Source organism: Chelmon rostratus, chromosome 2 (assembly GCF_017976325.1).
Source record: "Chelmon rostratus isolate fCheRos1 chromosome 2, fCheRos1.pri, whole genome shotgun sequence".
In the NCBI taxonomy this organism is placed as follows: domain Eukaryota; kingdom Metazoa; phylum Chordata; class Actinopteri; order Chaetodontiformes; family Chaetodontidae; genus Chelmon; species Chelmon rostratus.
The window spans coordinates 21,117,384-21,138,074 of NC_055659.1; the positions used below are offsets into that span (position 1 = coordinate 21,117,384).

At 45.2% G+C, this 20,691-nt stretch overlaps 1 protein-coding gene across 4 annotated transcripts in view; it reads left to right on the forward strand.

The window, feature by feature from the left end:
- Window positions 1-7,979: 7,979 nt before the first annotated feature.
- Window positions 7,980-20,691, forward strand: part of LOC121612496 (plexin-A1-like) — a 183,671-nt gene continuing 170,959 nt past the window's right edge. For all 4 annotated transcript variants that reach the window (XM_041945414.1, XM_041945430.1, XM_041945423.1 and 1 more), the window contains exon 1: window positions 7,980-8,083. The gene's annotated coding sequence lies outside the window, so the exon portion shown is untranslated. The remainder of the gene's footprint in view (window positions 8,084-20,691) is intronic.

Genomic DNA, 20,691 nt, shown 5'->3' on the forward strand with positions numbered 1-20,691 from the left:
TGCAATAAATTAAGTCCCATTTAAACCGTGACACAAACCTGCCACGACAAGTGAAACACAGTGTGCACGCTCTCCAGCTTAGGTCGGTTGCTGTGCATCTCATGAAATGTATATCTGCTGTAGATGCCACAAGCTGCAGACTCTGCGTAAGCGTGGCAGGATTTCCTGTGCGATGAAAACACTCGTCTGAGGGTCTGAGCCTGCCTGCTGAAGTCTGCTGTACTGACATTTGTATTATCAACCCTAAAAGGACAGGAATGCTCATCTTATTTCACCATGCATCATATTTATTGTGTTATGGCTGTTGTTGAGCTGTCTTCAAGGGGCCCGGTATTTCTACTGGCACCACAGATTATAAATCACAAATGCCTCTGTAGTTTCAAGTTGCCAAAGGGGTGTAAAACACATCCTGCATAAGCTGGCAGTCTATCCTGGAAGCCTCGCATACATACAAAGAAGCTTGTGTGCATAACTGAAAACCCTCGTCCACAACTCTCAGTTTTTTGCCTAATTTTTTGGCCTCTATCAGACAGATTCAAAATGTGTCTGATACAGTGAAAAACTTATTGTGTTGTTGGAATGTGTCTGCACAGATGCAACCCTGAGTGTTTGCAGCAATGCTGATTGACAACTTTCTGGGAAGGACAACAAAGACTCAACAGTATCATCTGCAGGCCGCCTGTTTCTGTGCAGCAGTCTCCATTTTGGATTTTTTTACCCTGAGGCTGCTGGGATGTGAACAGTGCTGTCTCTCACTACATGGGATCCTGTGTCCTCTCTACCTTCTCAATAATTCAATGGAAAGAAGAGACGTCAGCTCTGGTATAATTACTGTGTGAGGGTGACAAGCTCCTCTGTCAAGGGCAAGATGGGACCAAGCTTTACAGTACAGGAGAGAGTTAAAGACACAGCAACAGCATGTAGCCTGACACCGTCTGTGGCAAAAGCTTCAGCTCCCAAGAGATGATGAAACTGCAGGTAACGTGGGGAAAAAGGCATTGTGACAGCATTAGCTGTTTTTGTTTTTTTAGCAAGAACTCAGTGCCTGATCACTGCAAAGCAGCTCCAAAAAGTCAACAGCATCAGCGGCACCTTAATGCAAACATTGCTGGTTTTACACCTGAAAGAAGGACTCGTTAGACACAGGTGCAACATTTTAGTTTTGAGCTTTCATGGGTGTCTTGGGTTTTAGTTGTTCTGCAAGTTCTCAGTGGTCAAGAGGCAACACGATCCATCACTGTTATGCACAGAGGTGTGTGGGATCTGATTTCAGCTCTGGGCCCAGCTGAGATGACAGACCCTGTTAATGTAACAGCAGCCAAAGCCCAAACTTCCTGCTCAGAGAAACCCTCGGCATAAGCATACCTGCCAAGATATGACTAAAACCGTTACTGTCATAGACAGCTAAAACCTGGCACGGGCAAAGGCTTGGCACGAGGCTCCCGCTTTAAAATGAGCTAGACAAAGTAGGCAGTCATTAGAAGTAGATGTTTTGACACACTATCCCCCACGGATACCCAGGAAAAGGTCTGGACCAAAATGTATCAAGTCGCCCAGAGTAGGAGTGTCTCATTCAACCTGATGTAAGAGGCTGAGCTGATCCAAGATCAGCACCGATGATGAAACCCTGTTCATGTGTCTGAAACCAAACAGAATGGTCTCAGGACTCAGGGGCAAGTCAGGGATTTCACTGTAAGCTTCAAAACATGCAAGAAACATTTTATTACTTAAACATCTCTCAGCCTCTGCCTTACAAAACATGATAAATATTTCAAAGAGATATAAATTCTTCTCCAGTATCATTAATTAAACAAGACTAAAAGAGTCTACAGCCATGCCAGCGGCTCAGCAAGGCTCTGAGCTAATTGCTAATATACCCACAACAACAAAGCTGATGTTTGGCAAGTAATGTTTAACTTTTCACCATTTTAATTTATTGTGTTAGCATGCTAACATTTCCTGATTAGCACTAAAGCACAAAGCATAGCTGAGGCTGATGGGGATATAGTTTGTGTTGCAGGTATTTGGTCATAAAGTATTGGACAAATTGAAATTTTGGCTCGCTCATTGCACTAGAGCTAAAGTCAGGGGATCACCTAAGCCATTAGGATCGGTCCATAGATATCTGTACTAAATTTCATGGCAATCTATTCAAATTCAGACCCTGCCTGGCCTTGTTGAGATATTTCATAAACTATCACAGAAACACTGTTTTGTGTAAGGATCTCAATTGGAATGCAGTCGATATCAAACCAGGTTTTTTGTGACATGCTGGAGGAGGATAGCTTTGTGATCATTTTTCAGCCGTATGCTGTAATGTTGTTTCAAGCCCACACGCTGAGCAGTAGGATTGCAGTTTAAAGTGAGCTAAACTCTTAAAGGACATCTACAAAAGCAGCTATGATTTGCAGCCTACATCTAGAGCAACGCCAAACGTCCAATGTCTTCACTCCTCTTTCTCCTTCCCTCCTCATTGTCCTCTGAATGTCACGTCCGAGAAGTGAGGAATAAAAAAAGCCAATATCAAAAGAAAGTCATGACACAAGTTCCTGTAATTTTGATCATAACGACATGCGTCGCGTTCAATCACAAGGCTGGTGTTTGCCGGTCTCCCCGCCATGCACACCCCAAGGCGCACACATCAGAGGCCGGCAAAGAAAGGCCACGTCGAGTGTTTGATGGCAGCGGGGACGACACAAAGAGGCTGTTTGGAACTAATTAGGTCCTGTTTGCCTCACCTAGATTTTAATTATGATTTGGCACTTCAGAAATGTCTGCAGCAAATAGGTCGGGAGCTTCTTTCAAGCTTCCTGAAACAGGTGGGCAGGGTGAGGGAAAGCTAACTAGCTTAGCATAAAGTAGTGTTATGTGCATTAAACAGTGCTATGTTTGAAGTACGACTTATGAGGTGAGCTTCCAAACGCAACAAGCCTCTAATCGTGTCGCTCCATTCATGTCATATCAAAGTCATTGTTGCTTTTGATCTCAATTATATACATCATAAAACCTCTGCCGCTAATTGGCTCACTAAAGCTCCGTGGTATGGCAAAACTTCAATTACTTTTGATTTTAAAGATATTATGTGTGCTTAAATTCACACGAGACCTCCTGCGTTTGGTTTTGACACTAAATGAGGTCACAAATCTGCTGTATTTTCATGGCGGGCCTGCTCCCCCGCCACAGTCATAAAGAGAGGAATCAGTCTCGAGGCTTACCACTCGTTCAGTGTGATCCAAACTGTTCATTTTGAGATTTGTGTGCGCCTTAAAATGATTCACGAGCAATTGCAAATTATCTTACCCGTCTTTTTCTCCCCACCATGACAGATTGCAGCCCAGAGGAAAACATTCAGCAGCTGAGGAGCTCCAGCGAAGACAGGTGATTCACTTCTAATGGATGTTAATGTGGTGGACGCGACTGAGGATATTCCCAGTGGTGTACACTTACAGTTAATTGATAATTGAGGTCTTTGAAAAGATGCACATTAAATCATGGCCAATGAGCCTGCCTATAAGGTTGCAGCAATTTAAAAAACAAGTCTCCAGAGTCTCTTTAGGTTTGCCACAACTAAAATGCACTCTGAATGAATAATTAAGGTGGAAATATTCTTAACTCATATTACCTTACTTAAGACATTACTATTTCAAACATGTAGCATATGCATGATGTTGAAATTCATAAACACTTTCACCTCCGTCAGCTCCAGGTTGCGCAGTCCTCTAATGACTTTCTTGATGTCTCCTTATGTTACTGTTTGATCAGAGCCTTTCCTAATGAGCCCATGTGTTGAGATGTGAACTTGTGATTCACTTAAAAGTGATGTCTTGTCATATTTAACATTAATAATCTGCAATATGCCGCACATTGATAAGTGTCTGTTTTGCTGATCTTTGCTCCCGACCATACCGTCGAGATTTATCCGACAATAGGGACACGTCATGAAAGCTTTTGCGTTTCTCACGTGCATTTTATGTTCACAAGTGCAAAGGAAGTTGTTTGTTCATTTCAAAAACATATGTAAAACGTGTGCTGCTCACTACAGTGCATCCATCATGTATAATACTTTCTGTAGCAAACGATTTGCCTGCTGAAAATCATTATATTAAAAGACTTCTCATGCATGTGGAACAAACACAATTAGCTTGGAGTAATTAGGTTTAACAACATAAATGTATAAAATAGCACAATGTGATCATCAGGACGCCACTGAAAGTTGAAAAATGATTCTAATTATACGCACATATAATAAAAAACACTTTTGGTCATTAAAGTGGGATTTACCAGCAAAAGTTGCCGATCAGCCTGCTTGGTTGTCCATTAGAGGAACAGTTTGTTGGTACTGGAATGAAAAGAAAGTTATGAAACCCTGCACACCATACTTCACCCTTTCTGATGTTGTAGGCATCGACATACCTTTAAAAAACAAACATTTCCATCCTGTCGCTGTGAGTAACAAACTCAATGAATAGCTTGCCTTAAGTGGGAGTTAATGCACATGAAAGACCTTGTTTCCTTGTTATAACAGTATGTTCAGTCAGTACCTGAGCAATGAAAGATAACACGAAACAAATTCTCACAGAAATGAAGAAAAACAAGAATCCTGAAGGTATTTCAGCAGTTATTTACTCAAAGAGTTCAAACATCTTGTCATTGTCTTCAATCTCGACAGAAACAAGTGGAACATATTCTGATATTTTGATCTGCGGTGTGCTTTAGCTCTGAACAGGTATTTCAAGAAGTTACTGTCTGCCCTGAAGTGATGGCGGTGTGCACAGATGGCGTGGGTCCATTATGGTCCAGGATCCTGAAAGCTGAAATGGGATTGGAGCGACTGTGCAAACAGATCAGACGGGTTTAGCCAGATGATATCCTGTAACCGTGCTACCTAACAGTCAGCCATCCTGTTGTTAGCCAATTAATGGCTCATTACCTGTTTAGCCAGAGCTGCGCCATGTCAGGTTACAAGGCCACCAAGCCTGCACTTCAGCCGCTGACTTAAATCTGATTAGTTTTATTTAATTGGCACCGATCAGATGTTTTTTTGCTTTTAAGTAAAAAGAATTACTTTTCATAGGCAGCGAAAGAGCACTGACTACAAACACTGATCATCTCTCAGTTTTTGAGAATTAAAGCATAGGGTTCTTTGTTTGTTTTAGAGTGTGTTATTATCCGTTGATACGTTATCTTCTATCTAGTGCATGAGACTGTGACCATCTTAATGTCTCTCTATGAATGAAGTCTATTGTTTTAATGTTTTTCTTTTCTATTCAGCTAGCGTAGATAGAAAAGCTGCAGAATCTGTGAGGATCTGTGCTTCTTTGTTTTTAGTGTATGTGGGTGCACAGCACTAATGCGCACGTCCTTGCTTGGTTGCATGTTCGCACAGAACTATGTGTATGTGTGCCTGCACAAATGCAGGTTGGTGTATCTTCGTTTGTGGGTTTTCAGCTACAACTGGGACTCTTTTCTCTCTGATCAGTCAGTTCTTGTATCTCTCTGCTCACTTAAAATGTTTGTTCTTCTTGCCAAACACAAGCCCATTAATAGTGCATGAATAAAATAAAGAAGTAAATAGAGAGCAAAACAGCAGCAAACCACCAAACAGCCGTGTGTAAATTTATTTAATATTCTCTGTGCTTTCAGCCCAAGCTATCCGGGTCTGTGCACTGTCTAGTCAAATCACGACAGCCAGGATTAATCTGGCTCTTTTAAAAACGCACTGAGCACTGTATGCAAAACAACTTTTGGTTGTACACTGCAGTTCAGTATACATAAAAAGAGACACGTGTTGTATTTAAGCATCTTTAAGGTGCTGTATCTTGACACTATCATGATACAAGACTCGGACTCGGGCGTTCAGCAGAGATGAAGCACAAGGCTAACTTTGTGCTCAGGCTGATGCGTTCCATAAACTCCATAAAAATATTCCCATGAGAATTTACAGTAGGCCTGAAGTGGAACTGGAAGGACGTGAACCGCACTGACTCAGAGCTAATCAATGTGTTAGTGTTTAAGTGTAAGATAGGGAATGGCTTTGTCCAGAGGCCTTTCACATGGTAAGTAAGGCTAATCTCTCAGTAGTACTATGGCCAAACCAACCATTTCTAATGGCAGACAGTGGGCTTTTGAAAACCATTGAAAGCTGGGTGGTGTGATAGACTCAGGGGAAGTTTTCTGGCAAGCACTGAAATTCAGCTGCTCTTTTATCCACATAACACACACAAATGTCTTTATCTTTCTCAATCAAAGATACACATTCCCCCTACCTCTCTTTAACACACACACACTCGGTGCATGGGGCCAGGTGGTCTGGTTAGTGCCAGATCTTGCTCTCTGCTCTCCTGAGTGCAATTGGTAACCCGAGCTGCCTGTTTGAATAACTTGGTTATCCCAAAAGCTTCCTTGCTGCAGAAACGTCATGGAACACTGCCCAAAACACACTTTGTCTAAGCTCCTGATATTCACTGACTGCTTGATGAATATTGAAATTCAGCTTTCAAAGTCACTTTCACTGTCTTGAAGTTGCCTGTCATAAGAAGAGAGTAAGAATTAAAAGTTGGCTGGATAGCCTTACGGGCGCAGCTTTGTATCCAGAATCTGTCATCGGAGTGTCACTCAGTGAGTTAGTCAGTGTGAATGTGTCAGCTGATGGGATGCGACAGGCGGGCCCGGGGCCTCCTCATTTAATTAGGAGCCCGCCTGTTTTGTGAAACTCGCAACCAAACCTGTCTCCCAGGGCATTTTCTAATTTAAACACCATTCACTGTAAATCTAGCTTAGATGTTTTCTGCTCCAGTTGTACCCTGCAGGTCTCCAGTGCTCTGCGCCACATCAAGGCTACGCTGCACCTTTCAGGGCTTTGCTCGCCACCAGTGTCGCTCAGTCCAAACTTTGAATCAGGAAGGTGCTTTGAAATGCATTTTGATGACAATGACAAATGTGACAGTGATGACTTAAATACTTTTATGTTTACTTGTTGGAGTGATAGACATGAACAATATGTTTCTGTTCTATTTACCCCTTTGAGTTTGGTGCCAAGGTAGAGCTGAGAAGCAACTCAATTCTGTTTGCTTCTCAGCACTTATATCGTGCAGTGTGGACATTACGGTCACAAACGTTTGTGTAAAATGAAACGATCACTTCTGAGAGCATTTTTACAGCAAATGTCAGACTCCCACAAGGTCTTTTAAATATGTCAAAATGTGGCACAGAGAAAATGTTGCATTTCACGCAATAAAAACAGTCTTTTTCCTGACTTTGTATTTTGTCACTTTCTCTTTCCTGTCGACTGTACTACCATGGCTAAAATATGACAAAGACAATGAAAGCAATCAGTACAGTATGTATGCTGGGTTTGAGGCATCCTATCTTTCCATGTTTTTTTACAGGACAACTGGGTTTGCTAGAAGAGTCCTTTGTGTATTTTCATTTTTAATGAACATTATTGACTGTATACAAAAGTTCCAACAGGCCTCTCAGTAATTCATTACAATACAACTAACAACATTAAAAATGTTCTTATCGCATTTGTATTTTTCTATTTTACATATATAATTCTTGTTTTTTGCAGTTCACGCCCTCTTCCCTTTTCTCTTACAATGTTTATTGTAATGCACCAAAATACAAAGGCAAATTCCTTGTGTGTGAGCACCTTCTGGGCAATAAACCTGCTTCAATTTCTGATTACTGCTATAAATATACAGTCGAATAACAAAGTTAAATATAAAACATAACAATATATTAATAAATAAATAGCATAAAATGAATTAAGAGGATGTGTAAATGTGGGAAACTTAAAATATTAATGTAGTGTACAAGACTCTCGCACGTGTCCCTGTCAGACCGGGAGTCGGGCGCCCTCTGTGGGCTCGGTGCGGTACTGCAGCAGGAGAGCGCCTCCTCTGCCCCCTCCTCCTCCCTCTCCGCTCCAGCCGGAGTTGCATTCCTCTCCTCTCCTCTCCATTCACACGCAGGGAGCCGCCGGAGAGAGAGCACCGCCGCTCCGTGACCAGAGTGGAATGTCCCCAAGTTTTGGAATTTAAAACCATGGCGAGGAAATCTGCCCGGAGGATCACCTGAACCCGTAAGTACCCTGAAAACTCCGGCGCGGGGCTTTTCCTCCGTGTGGAAGGAGCGGGTTCTGCTGGAGCCGGCTCAAATATTTAGGTTACATTTTTTCCCCTCTCCATTGCTCCGTGTGGTGAGTTTATCGTTGTGTTTTTCTCCCCGTGTGTTCTCCGCTCTCGGCGACTGGTTTATCCACGAGTTTGAGGAGCCGGGGGCTCCAGCCGAACCCAGCCCGGAGCCGGGCGTCGGGAGGATACGCGGGGCAGCGCGAACGTCCACTTATTCGGCCGTGTGCTGGTGTGTGGAGGCTGGTGTTTGTGTGTTGAATGTGCGCCCCGGTGTGACCACCAGTCGGATTGATCCACACCAAACACTTAAACTGCGGATATTCTGGGCGCCGGACGAGGCTTTAGCTAGCTAACTTCACTAATTTGGACATTAGTTATCTTAATTCTTTGGCGCTGCGCACCTGGCGCTTGAAACAAACCTAAAAGAAAAAAAGGTTGTAAGTAACCTCAGATTTGGTGCAGTGTGAGGTGAGTTTCTGGCTGGTTGGAGAGAGTCGGCTGCAGTAAAGAAAAAAACCCAGTAGAGTTTTCTGATGTGGAAAAGCTTCTTCTTGCAGTAAAACGAGGCAGAGAGCCGGGTTTCAGTGACACGGACATGCTAGCAGGCTTATAAGGCGGGCTATGGCTGCTCCACCGCCTCGGAGGAGGAATGCCTCCACCACCGTGTATAATTACAGGTATTCACGGAGCTGACGCTCACTGTCGCCGGGATAAATAGTCCGGGCGGCCCGCAGGAGGCTGCGCGGCTTTACGTTAAACACTCGCTTTCATGCTTGTTCTTTTTATTTATTTAGTCTCATTTGACTGTACCCTGCCCCTGGCTCTCCTAAACGGACCTGAGGGAGGAGTTGGGCTGGATTTCTCCAGGGGTTTCGTGGTGCTTGCTTAAAAAAAAGAAAAAGAAAATCGATTCACCTATTAGCTTTGAAATGATTAGAAATTGTGTTGGTGTGCTGTGAAAAGAGCGTTAATCTGCTAACGAATGAGAGGCAATTTGTAAGCTTTGTTATTCGACAGCAATTGAATTCCTCCTGAGCGGGGACGGAGCGGTGAGGGCCGGCTGTGGGTGTGTGGAGTGCGCATCGCCTGTCAGCTATTGAAAATGTCTCATTGCTCTATCGGATTCTCCTCACTTCTGTTTTTTTTCTTTAATCAAATCCTGGTTAACCAAATTAGACTACCCACCCCGACCCCCGCGTGCGACGTGAATTCATTTGGAGCCTATTTTAATAATGTATTCATGAATCATATTGGATGAGCAAGGGCTTAGACATCATTTTAACCTTTTTTTTAATTTTGTGAGAAGAAAGGAGGGGGAGTGGGTCCAGACTGGAGCCCATCATTAAAAAAAAAATCACTGCAATATCCAGTTAATATTAAAGCAGGAGTCCTGCAGGGTGTCTGCTGTGGATTGGAGGCAGTTACTATAAGCCTAGTGGTATTGATTGGTGCATTTTATCTCGTGTGCCACCACTTGAGCACCCATATAAGACACAGGCGTTAATGTGATAACTCTTTATCATAAGTGACGTGTCCCAGTTTTGGGCTCCGATCAGTCAAGCAGCAGCTTCGTATTGACAGTTGAATGCGGTGGGCAGCATTCACATGCAAATGATGTGGGATTTCAACTGTGACACGAGTGTTTGTTTAAGAGGTGGTGGTGCCCGGTCACAGCTTTAAATCATTCAGCCACATGCAGACCGACATCACCACCAAGCACACAACAGAAGTGTACCTAAACAAGCGTCACTTTACATGAGCGTGTGACTGACAGCAAGGAGTGGCAGGAATGTAGCCAAATGTAGCGGCGGCGCTCTCTCTGAGCAAGGACACGAGTCTGGAAATGACTAAATGTTCTAGGCTGCTGGTGTGGGGCAAAGAAACTTCAAACCCCCGGGGGGGGGGGACATGTGGATCGTAATGATATTTGTACTTGTTTGCACTTGTCCTAACAATCACGCACTCATATCTGACTGAAATCACAACAGAATCGGGGGAATATGTGAGAAGCAGCCCCTCACCTAGATGATTATCCCATCATGGTTTGAAGAAGTTCCCACCTCAGGCAGCTGAGTTATTCAGAAAATCTTTTTTTTTTCCTTTTTTGCCAAAACTGTGACCTTGCATGGCATTTCACATGAAAGCTGGCAACCCAGCCAGAAAATTACAAGCAATTTGCCTCAATCTTCCCTAATTATGATACAGATCTGCCCAACAATAGACCAGCAGTGTCATGAATTTTGAAAGTCTGCCCTGTCCGGTCTGGCTGCTGCCGTGAACGGTAAATCTGTGATGTCCAAACTTTGGAATTCGAGCTGACATGTGCACTTTGCACCCCCCTGCTCCTGCCTTTGTGTGGCTGCCCCCCCCTACCGCATTCCTCTGGACTATTCTGTGAGCGGCATATTAAAGGTCTAATTAGATTGGAGATGGATGACAAAGCAGGAACGCAGTGCTCAAGTGAGAACTAAATCACGATCTGGCACCTAAATAAATATATATTTTTTTTAGTGTTTATATATTGATGAAAGATGTTAGAAAAGGGAATTAAAGGAGAGGATTTGAATTCAATTCCATCATGCTCACATGGGACCTTCTCTGTTGGAATGAAAAACTACTTCGCCGGGCCATTGAATTTGTTTATATATGTGGAAGGTTTTCAGCGCATAACTGTATTCTTCGGGGTATACTGGGCTGTGATTCATTGCTTTCATGTGGCGAGCCGATATATTGTATGGACTGCGTTCACGCTCACAGTGTGCCGTGTCCGCGTGTGTGATGCTAGACTGCAAAATCCAGCTCCTTTTCCAGTTTCCCTTACTCTTTGACATTTTAAACCAGTGTGACAACCTCATCTTTAGGCATTTCCTCTTCTCGCCTCCTCTCCATGCCTACTCCTGTGCCGTTCTCCCTGCCTCCAGACTTACGCTGCCACTCAGGCTTTCTTTTCCTCCCCTCTCTCTCCCTCTCTTCCTGCCAGGAGTCCATCGTTGTCTGCGTCTTCCTCCGTCTTTCCACGCCATCCCTCTCTCTTCCCCCCCACATGTGAGGCCTGCCTCACTCTTCCATCGTCATTCTCGACTCTCATCTCTATCTCTCTCCAAATCCCTCCAAATCTGTTTTTCAACCAGTTCTCCAGTGCCTTAATGGTGGGATGACTAGTCTTCAAAGCTTGCCTGTGCCTACCAGTGCTGCTCCTTGGCTCAGTGCACGAAGAAGCATTTACTACGTCTGAAAGAGGATCCGGTACAGGGGTTATGTCAGAGTGTGTCGGGTACGCCACTGGTCTAAACTCTTACCCCCACGTGTGATTGAGAGCTTCCTTGGCACAGCGGCGCTGTAATGCAATATCTGCTTTCATATCATAGCCGATGGAGATGGCGTGTTTTTATTACATAAGTTTTCATTTGTGTCTGTCTTGCTAAAGAGGTTAGTGGTGTTGCTGGTGCTCTGCTCTGAGTGCGCGTCATTCAATCTGTGCTCGTCTGTCGTTTGCTCTTTGGTAACACCTCAGTTTATGTTTCCTCTGTTTTGATCTTTAGCTTCTGTTGCATCCTGTCCTGCTTCTCTGTGTTCCCACCCCTCCGTCTCTTTCTGAGCCTGGTCCTATCCTCTCTCTCTCTCTTTCTCTCTCTACTTGAATGTTTTTACTTGGTCTCTTTGGGGCTTGTGTGGCACCCTGGGGCCAGGAGCCACACAGCAGCAGCAGCAGCAGCAGCAATATTAAAACGCACTAAAGAGGGACCAGCAGCAGGGCTCTACCCTTGGGCTCTGTCGTACACACACACACACACACACACACACACACACACACACACACACACAGCTCTCATGGCGCTAACACCTCTTCAGTCGACAAGCCTTAATATGAAATAAACTCACTCGCCAATACCTGGCGGGTCTGTCTTGACTGACTGCTCAAATAGGAATGACCTCCATTTGGCCCGAATAAGAAGCTGGGATTCAGAGTCAGTGGGCGGTGGTGAACTGCAAAGTGCCGGCGCATTACGAATCATATCAAGAGGTGAGTTCGCAGATGAGCCAGCAGCATAAACCCTCATCAGTGCCAATCAGAAGTGAATTTAAAGGCAGACTGAGCTATCTGCAAGCTTCATCACATTTTTAAGAGGGAGGGTGTGCGCTCAGGGCTGGCAGTTTTATTTTGGTCCCAGGAAACTGCCCGAATTAGAGAGGATGCACGCAGTGAGCGCCAGCGTGGAGAATTCGAAATGAAAGCTCTGTCTGTATTGTTTGACGCCTTGACCTTCTTAAAAAATGATTCCTTGTTGCATCCCTCACTTCAGACGTAGCCAAATAAATATGACCACTGTGGTGGCAGAATAGAAATTTCCTCAGCCAGAAAATGTTTTTTTTCTTTGAGCGAAGCAGCCATAGTTTCTCTGTCTCTGTCGTGCTCATCCAAGTGAACTGTCTGTTATGTATAATTAATTTTCTCCTCTCTCCCAGTTTATTTTTATCGCCCACTTTTAACCATTCCTTCAAAGGACCCCTCCCCCGCTTCCGTCCTCCACAGTGCCTGCTGAAAGTGACAGCTGCTGGGGTATGGGGGATGCTTTTTGAAGCAGGCACTAAAAAGGCCACTCACTCAAGATGACTTGGAATAGAAAAATCTCTGCCGTTCTGACAGTATCAAAAACATGCCTGCTAATCTGGCTGCAAATTGAAAATAAGCGCCGTCTCCACTGTAGTCTGTGCAGCCTGTTGGGGAACAGAATTTACATGGTCTCCTTTTGTTCAAAAGGTTGTTGATTAGTTTGGTTGAAATGTAAAACAGAGTGATGAGATTGACTTAAGTAGGGTGCAGAGAAACTGTCTTGTTCGTTGGCTTGCAGGCACTTGGTTTTATTGACAAGAGCGCTGCATTGGGTTTAGTTTCTTGTAACATCAAATTGACAATCACTTGTAATTTGTGGAATGGGCTCTCATCCAAACCAAAGAAACACTGTCGTTGGTAGTATTTGACCCTCAGGCCCTGGCACGTCACCACTGAGATTGAGTTACAGTCATTCTGAAGGTTCTGCCTGAAGGTCCAAAGATACAGTATTGACCCCGGTTCCACTCCTGACCCAGTGGCCTTGTGTAGGAATCCCACCGCCCCCGCAGCTAGTGGGCGCAGCCTCAGCATATGAGGTTTCCCCCCTGGCATGCTAGTGCTCTTGTCAGCATTCTGTCCATCTCCCCTCTGACACTGCCTCAGACAGGCAGCTCGGGTCCCACATTTACATCTACTTAAAAAAAAAAAAGGCTTCTCTTGTTGCATTTCTGCCTGTGAAGAAGAGCTAGGGTCGGCTATCGATCAGGCAGTCACAGTCCCTTCCTGTAACACAAGACAGCAATCTCTTCTGTAATTTTATTGCTAAGGTGCACGGCTGGTGGGACACGTTCCTCTTATTTTTATTATTCCTCTATAATTTCTATTCTTTTTCTTGGTTAGTTTGAGTAAAGTGAGTCCAGAATCACTACACAAGATGCTTATTGCAAGTGGATCACAGGTTGAAACTTCCTCTTGAGTTAATAAGAATTGTATAGGGGGATTCAGTTGCATAGTGCTTCTGCATTCAATTTATCTTGCAGCCACAGACAGCTTTTTAATGGTGCACTGTGCTTAGGGTTCACTATTTTCCTTTTTAAATATATATATATTTTTTTAGATTTATCTGAGTTTATTGGATTTGTGTGAGAAATTTTGGATTGTGTGCAATGAGTCCACTGTACAGTCGCTTTATTGATTACACACCAGTATTGAGGTACATAATCAGGTGTCACAGTATAGTATTTATTTGGAATATGGAAGAACCAGAAATGTCTGCATGTTGTCGGGACCGACACCCAGTATTTGCCTTTTTAAGTTCCTCCTGAGCTCAGAACACCAAATCCCACTGGTTCAGTGGGGAAAAAAAGCAGATTTTCGAGTGGACTGTATCTCGCCCAGCCTGTCAGTATCCTCGGCAGACAGTGTGTGTTGCTGATGCTGAGATAGTCTCAGTTTAGATGAGGGAGCCTACTGGTTGTTTACCGTGCTCACTAGAGTCTGTCTGCCTCTTCAGGCATGTTTGGCTTGTTAATGAGAACCACTGTGTGAGAGAGGAGCCAGCACACTGTGGGTGTGTGCCTGTGCATGTATTTGCATTGAGATAAGCAGTGCATCGTCAGTGTGCGTTTGTTGATGTGCGCACGGTATACAGGAGGCTGGTGTACAGGATGCTATCTGAGAGTGTTTGTGCGTGTGTGAGCAGGGGCTCCTCATGTTTAATGTAAGGTAACACTCTTCACTGTGGAGGAGATGAACAGGGAGGAGTCTACATAGGCATATAGCCATTTATTGTTGTGATTAATGTTAATGGTGCAGCAACTCATAATTGCTCACTTATATTTTCCCCTTTCTCAGCCTCTGTAAGTTTCACTTCTTCATCCCTGTCTTCCATCCTTCACCACCATCTTGCACACACACACACACACCCTGTTTCTGTTGTATTTACCAAGGGGAATCTTAAATAATTTAGGTCTGTTCTCCCCAGCCCTGTAAATAAGACTAATAGAAGGCGGGCCTTTGAAGGAGCCACTTGCCCAGGGATAGCATAGCCACGGGCGAGCCCATAAATCAGCTAGCTGCCTGTCTGGCCCCTTTATTGTGGCTGTCTTGTGAAGTAGCCAGCCACAAGCCTCATGTTAGCGGAAGGAAAGGCGTCTTATTCTGGAGAGGTCAGCAGGGTGGTGGTGTCACACCCGAGGCACTGAGAAAGTGGGTGCATATGCATGTAGGACACAAGTAGGATCTCTCCATCTCTTCTCCGTGTGCGCGCACACTCACACATGGACTCGCTCTCCATGGCTCATAAACCACGTACTCTGATGTCAGCACCTGTGCGTGTTTACCAGATGGAGATAAGTGCTCATTTATTCATTTTGTTTACCACTCATTTTTTCCCTTGAGTGCCTGGCACTCTTAAGATGTGGGCTGATGCTTCTGGCTAGTTTGGTGCATGTTTGTGTGTTTGGTGAGGTCTTATGTAGGCAGAAACTTCACAGAAAACCAGTCAATAAAGGAAAAAAATGTTTTTCAGCGTAACAGCATAGGCAGTTACACTTTTTAAATTTGCTATGCGATCCCACTTCAGCTGTGAAAAGAAGGGTAGATTTTGAGTAGCTTTAGCCCTAAATCACTTTGGAGCACTTCCAGGCCTCTCACCTCCCAATATTTAACTCTCAGTAGCCACTTTTCCACAGCAGGGCCAAGTGGGACCTGTCAGGTTTTGGGGCCAGCTCAAAACCTTTCTAAGCTCTGACTGAAAGCAGTATTAGTTTATTTTAAACTGTAGCCCAGATGACAAATGATTTCTGTTAACAGGCGCCCAAAAGAACCACAGAAATGTTATTTTGAAGAACACCGGAACATAAATAATAGTGCGAGCCTGTTACGAGTCTTCGTAAGAAGAACAGGGCTACTTCCTCTGCAGCCCTAATCACAGTGTTCTTGTCAGAGAAATTGTTTGGATTTTTGGCATCCATTGCCCCATGCTTACAGTGGACCCAAATTCAAGTTGTCAAACACCAAAAGTATTCTGAAAGTCCCCTTAAAACGGTGCTGAAGCAGCACAGAATATCCTACACCTCCTCCCTCTGCTGCCTCCTTTTCTTTCCACAGCCTCTTTGTCAGCTCCCTCTTTTGTGCTCCTCTCAAAGGGTTAAAGAGGGAGAAGTGATGAGTAGCCCGCCGAGTCTGGCCTCCATTGTGTGTTGGCATTGTGCCACTGCATAGCATGTCGACCATAGACACATGTACAAGGGACTTTTCTCTATTCACAGGCGCTACAGTTACCCAGTAATACTACCCTCACCTCTTGCAAATCAATGCAAATACTTTCCAAAGGTTAGTGGCATTAGCAGGCTGATGATAACACTGACATTTCATAGGCAGCTCAACGCAAAAGGGCCTCAAATAAGGTTTAGAAGCTTAACCTTTGCATATCATTGCTTGTCTCTTGGCCTCCAACCCCCCTGGAGGCATATCTAAACAGCTTGGAGAACCTTCATCTAACATCCAACAACTTTACACAACAGTTTTGGGATGCTCCCGAAAGACCGGTTGTTTTTCCTTCACTCCCTCAGTGGAAACATGTGCTCAAGGACCATAAAACCCCTGTTTCCCTCTCTTCCCTCCCTTACGTAGCTTGTTAAGGGGAAAACCACTTGACGACATGTTGTGCAGAACATTGGTGGCTGCTCGGCCTAATTCTTTTAGCAGACCTGGGTTGCCTCCATGCTGCAATGACTCGAGTCCCAGGGGTGCTTTTAAGTTGCCTCTCCCTCCTCGACCCCCTGCGGAGGAGAGGCAAGCAGAGCAGGGGGACTCTGGGAAGAAGTACTCCAGGCCAGACAATGGTGGACCGCCGGGAAGGGGGTGGGGTGTTGATCGTAACCAGAAATAGAAGAAGAGGAGGAGGAGGAGGAGGAGGAGGTCTCCAAACTGGAAGGAGGGGTGGGATAGGGGGAGGTTAAAGGTTAGACTGATCCCTACTTTAAAGGTGGAGTGGGGCCACGCAGGTTTTATTGCCAGGCCCTGGTGTTGCTTTTTGCCCAGCCTGGGGTGGACCTCTGAGCAGCTACTGCATCAGGGGGAGGGGCGTTAATGTGGGTGTGAGTGCGAGCTACACATTGCTATCCCATGATGGCTCCAGTTGTGCTCGGTGACCTCTGACCCTGGCCTCCACTCCCCCCACCAGGAGCTGTCACACAGGTCGGCGGTGTGCCATCTCCCACGTGAGGAGAGGTGGGCTAACGAAGAGCGTCTTTAAGTGTTGCTCTCTGGTTGTCTCTCACTATTTTTGCCTCGAGTCTCTTCTCTAAGCTGGTAGATTTTCTGGGGTGGGTAAGAAGGCAGAACATGTGACGAAACAGCCAGCAAACATGCAGGAATGCGTCAGCAATACCGTTCAGCCCTTGTCGGGCCACTGCATTCCAAATTAAATGGGGTGTGTAACTTGTGACTGGCGTGATCTGCTGATGTGTGGCAGCTGGGAGGAGTTGCTTCCTTTCTCTCCATGATTTCCTTGGATGCCATTGCATGTGGAGGAATGTGGCTGTTCTGGTCCATTGGCTTGACTCTCCATTTTTACCCGAGTGTGACCTCATTTGGCTCTTGAGATCAGTGTGACATGGTCCCTGGTGCACCAGCAGACTCTCTGTGCCTGCCCTCTGACACATGACAGATAGTATTTGTCCAGCTGGCACTTGAGACAACACTGTATGTTGAGTGTGGCTTGAAAACAATGCCATAAAACCAATGATTAGTTTTTGAGCAGACAAACAGGGCCAGAAAAGGTGAACTTTTCCAACCAAAGACGACATCAAGCCGGTCATACGTGACTTCTATTTCTCGCAAACTACTAAAAAACACACATTTCACAGGCCACATGTGCTGTTCTCAAAACATGGCACAAGCTGTTTTTAGCTCATTCAAGAGGCACACCTCATCCTGCCCCCGGCAATCAGTGCTGCAGTCAAACTTGGCCACAGCACAGACACATTTTCAAAAGTAGCCCGTCTCCCAGTCTGCTTGTAGCTGCATCAACATAAAAGCCTTGAGCGTTTAGATTTGTGAAAGGGCGGGATAGGAGAAATCTGAACAAAATGATGCCAGAGCCTGCACCTCGGCCAGAAACGGCTGAGGGAAAAAAGAACAGAACAGAGGGGTGAAGGCGGGAACTTGGCAGCACTAGCTAACTCAGAACAGCAACAAGGCAGCCCGCACCAAAGAATAATAAATAATGCTCTCTGTGCAAGGCACGGGGAGAAAAAGAGAAAGTGTGGGGAAAGAGGGATGACAGAAACTAAGAGAAGCTAAGTCAAACTTTAATTAAGGACTGAACGCAGCATTGGAACAGCTGCCGTCGCTGGTGCCACCCCGGCTTTACTGCTTTTTTAGTTTGAAGCCAAACAGATGTTACGAGGGGGTGGCGATTTTATCGGACGAGACGTTTGGTTTCAGGGAAGAGGCGGAAATGAAACTCGCTCACTCTTCAGACTGGTGATTTCAGGGAATTAGTGTTAAGGTCTGCTGGTCACAGCAATGATGATTGTGACCCCGTGATATCTTGTCCCCCCTCCCCCCCAACATTACACCGCAGAGGCGTCTCCATCTCTGCCGAAGCGCCGCAACTCAAGGCCAACATAAAACAATGCGATGCATAAAATTGTACCGTATGCTTCCTGCTCACTCACTGCAAGCTGCTCAGGATAATAACATTGTCTCTAAACCCTAAACTGTAATTTGTATTCAGTGCTCTAAATAATGGCGCTTGTCATAGGGGCTGAACTATAAACCACATTTATCGAATTACCATCATTATGGATGTCTTACTAGCCTAAATTTACTGAAATTGCAAATATTTATAATTTATTTGAATCCTGTATAATTAAACTGAGAATAGCTCCGACAGCCAGACATTGAACCAGATGTTTGACCAGCAAATCAACCCACAGTGTAGCGCAGTGGTCCATATAGGTTTTAGGTCACATCGTCCAGTCTTACCTGTCCTGCCTGGTCAAGCTATGTCTTCTAGACCTCACAGTGTGTGTGTGTGTCATGCTTTCAGGTGACATTCACACTGGCTTGCACTCGCTGGATATTCAGTCTCTTTCTCCCCTGATCCCAATGTCTGTCATCACCAGCATGGAGAGATGCCATTTTGTTGGGCTCGCTCACCGCCTTTATCAGTGTGTCTGTCTCTCCCCTCTCTCCCTCTTTCTCATTCTGTCACTCTCCCATGGAGGACGTGATGAAAATGGCTGTTTAATCATGCAGAGAGGTCAACCAATCAAAGGGCCCGGGCCGAGTGATTTAAGGGCCTATTCAGAGCACAGCTGGAGGGAGAGGGAGGGCGACAGGGGGAAAGAGAGGGAGAGAGAGAGAGAGACGGGATGGGGTTTGATTGCTGTATGGCGCAGGTCACCTCTCATCCACTTACCACTGGTCTCGTTCCACCAATAATTGTCCCTGATAGATTGATGTATAGGCAGGGAGATGAATGGATAGAGTGGGTAGAGGGCGGATAGGCAGAGAGAAGCACACATTAGCGTGCCGACCCGCCGGCGATGAGATACGTACACGCACTCCAAACTAACACGACCCCATCAACAGCGGCACAGACCCACGTCTTCCTCCCATTAACTTTGGCAGGCTGCTTCCACTGTAACTGCCGAGCTACCCCCCCAAACACATACACACACACACGGATATGCCGTCCACAGTCAGGGCAGTTCTCACCTGAATGTCAATGGGAGGGAATGACAGATGGTTGGGAGGAGCAGGGGAAGTAAGGACAGACAGAGACAGTGATTGTCTCCTGTATCATGCTCCTGTCACACAAACCCCCCAATATCCAATTTATGATATTGATATTGTATCTGTGGTCAAACGGTGTTTGGTACAACAACCAATCACACAGGTAAAATACCTTTCTGCTGTCATTGATTCGAGGTGCAGACAAACTGAAGCTAAATAAGAGTTTTATAGGAGCTCGTAGAATTCTGTGTGCTTAACAGGATTATCACGTTTCAAAGGCATTAAAGTGGTTACAACAATGTTTCTACAGTGGCTTTTGAACAGGGCAGGCCGTGCGGACAGACTTAGTATTTTTTTATGTGGTCACCTTATGAAAAGTTAATGCAACAACTCCTGCCCTGCAAGACTCATGAAATGGACAGACGTATCAAGAGGAGTGGACTTAATGGCAGAGAGGTAGGGCTGCTGCCAATATGCCCGTAAGTGCGGTTGTAGAAATGATGAATGTAGGTTTACTGAACTACAGTTGCTGTAGTAACCTCCGTTCACCCTTTTTAATACTGAAGATGATTATTTTCTGGACCTGCAGGCAGCCCTAGTTATGAGCAGGGTTATTTTCCCAGAGCTCATAACCCAAGTTGGCCCATTCACACAGACAGCAATGATGTTTTGGTCTTTGTAAAGTTAGTATGCTCTCCCTTTCTCTCAATCATTTTGTCGTTTTTACTCATAAAACCGATAATATTCCAGCGCTCCAGTGGCAGTGCTCGTGGATCTCTTTTCTTTCTGCGCAGTGTTTGTGGGTAATGCACTCAGATGTGATGCAGTGGTTTCATGTAGCTGAGGCGACGCAAAAGTTGTGTGTTGGCGCTTTAGAGAAGTGGTTGATTGCTATTAAGGGTCTGGAGTCTAAATTTGGCCTCTCTCATGTTTGCAGCTTGCAGAATAAATCATCTCTGAGTCTGTTGTTCGTTTGCTCTGTGTGCATGGAAGTGCAGTGTAACCCTTTGCCTGCCTGGCCTGGAAATTGTGTGTATTTTTTTCACCCCAGCGTCGCAAAGAAAGATTGAAGGGAGTTTCTCCAGGTCCTGACAAGGGGTATTGCCTGATCAACTTTATTGAGTCAACGGTATTGACTTTAGCTCCTGTTCACTCGTCAGCCTGACATGGCAATTTGCCACACGTTTCTGGCTGAAGCTAAATGTTTGAAAAGGATGTCTGTCACCCCTGCCCTGTGATTTCTACCTGACT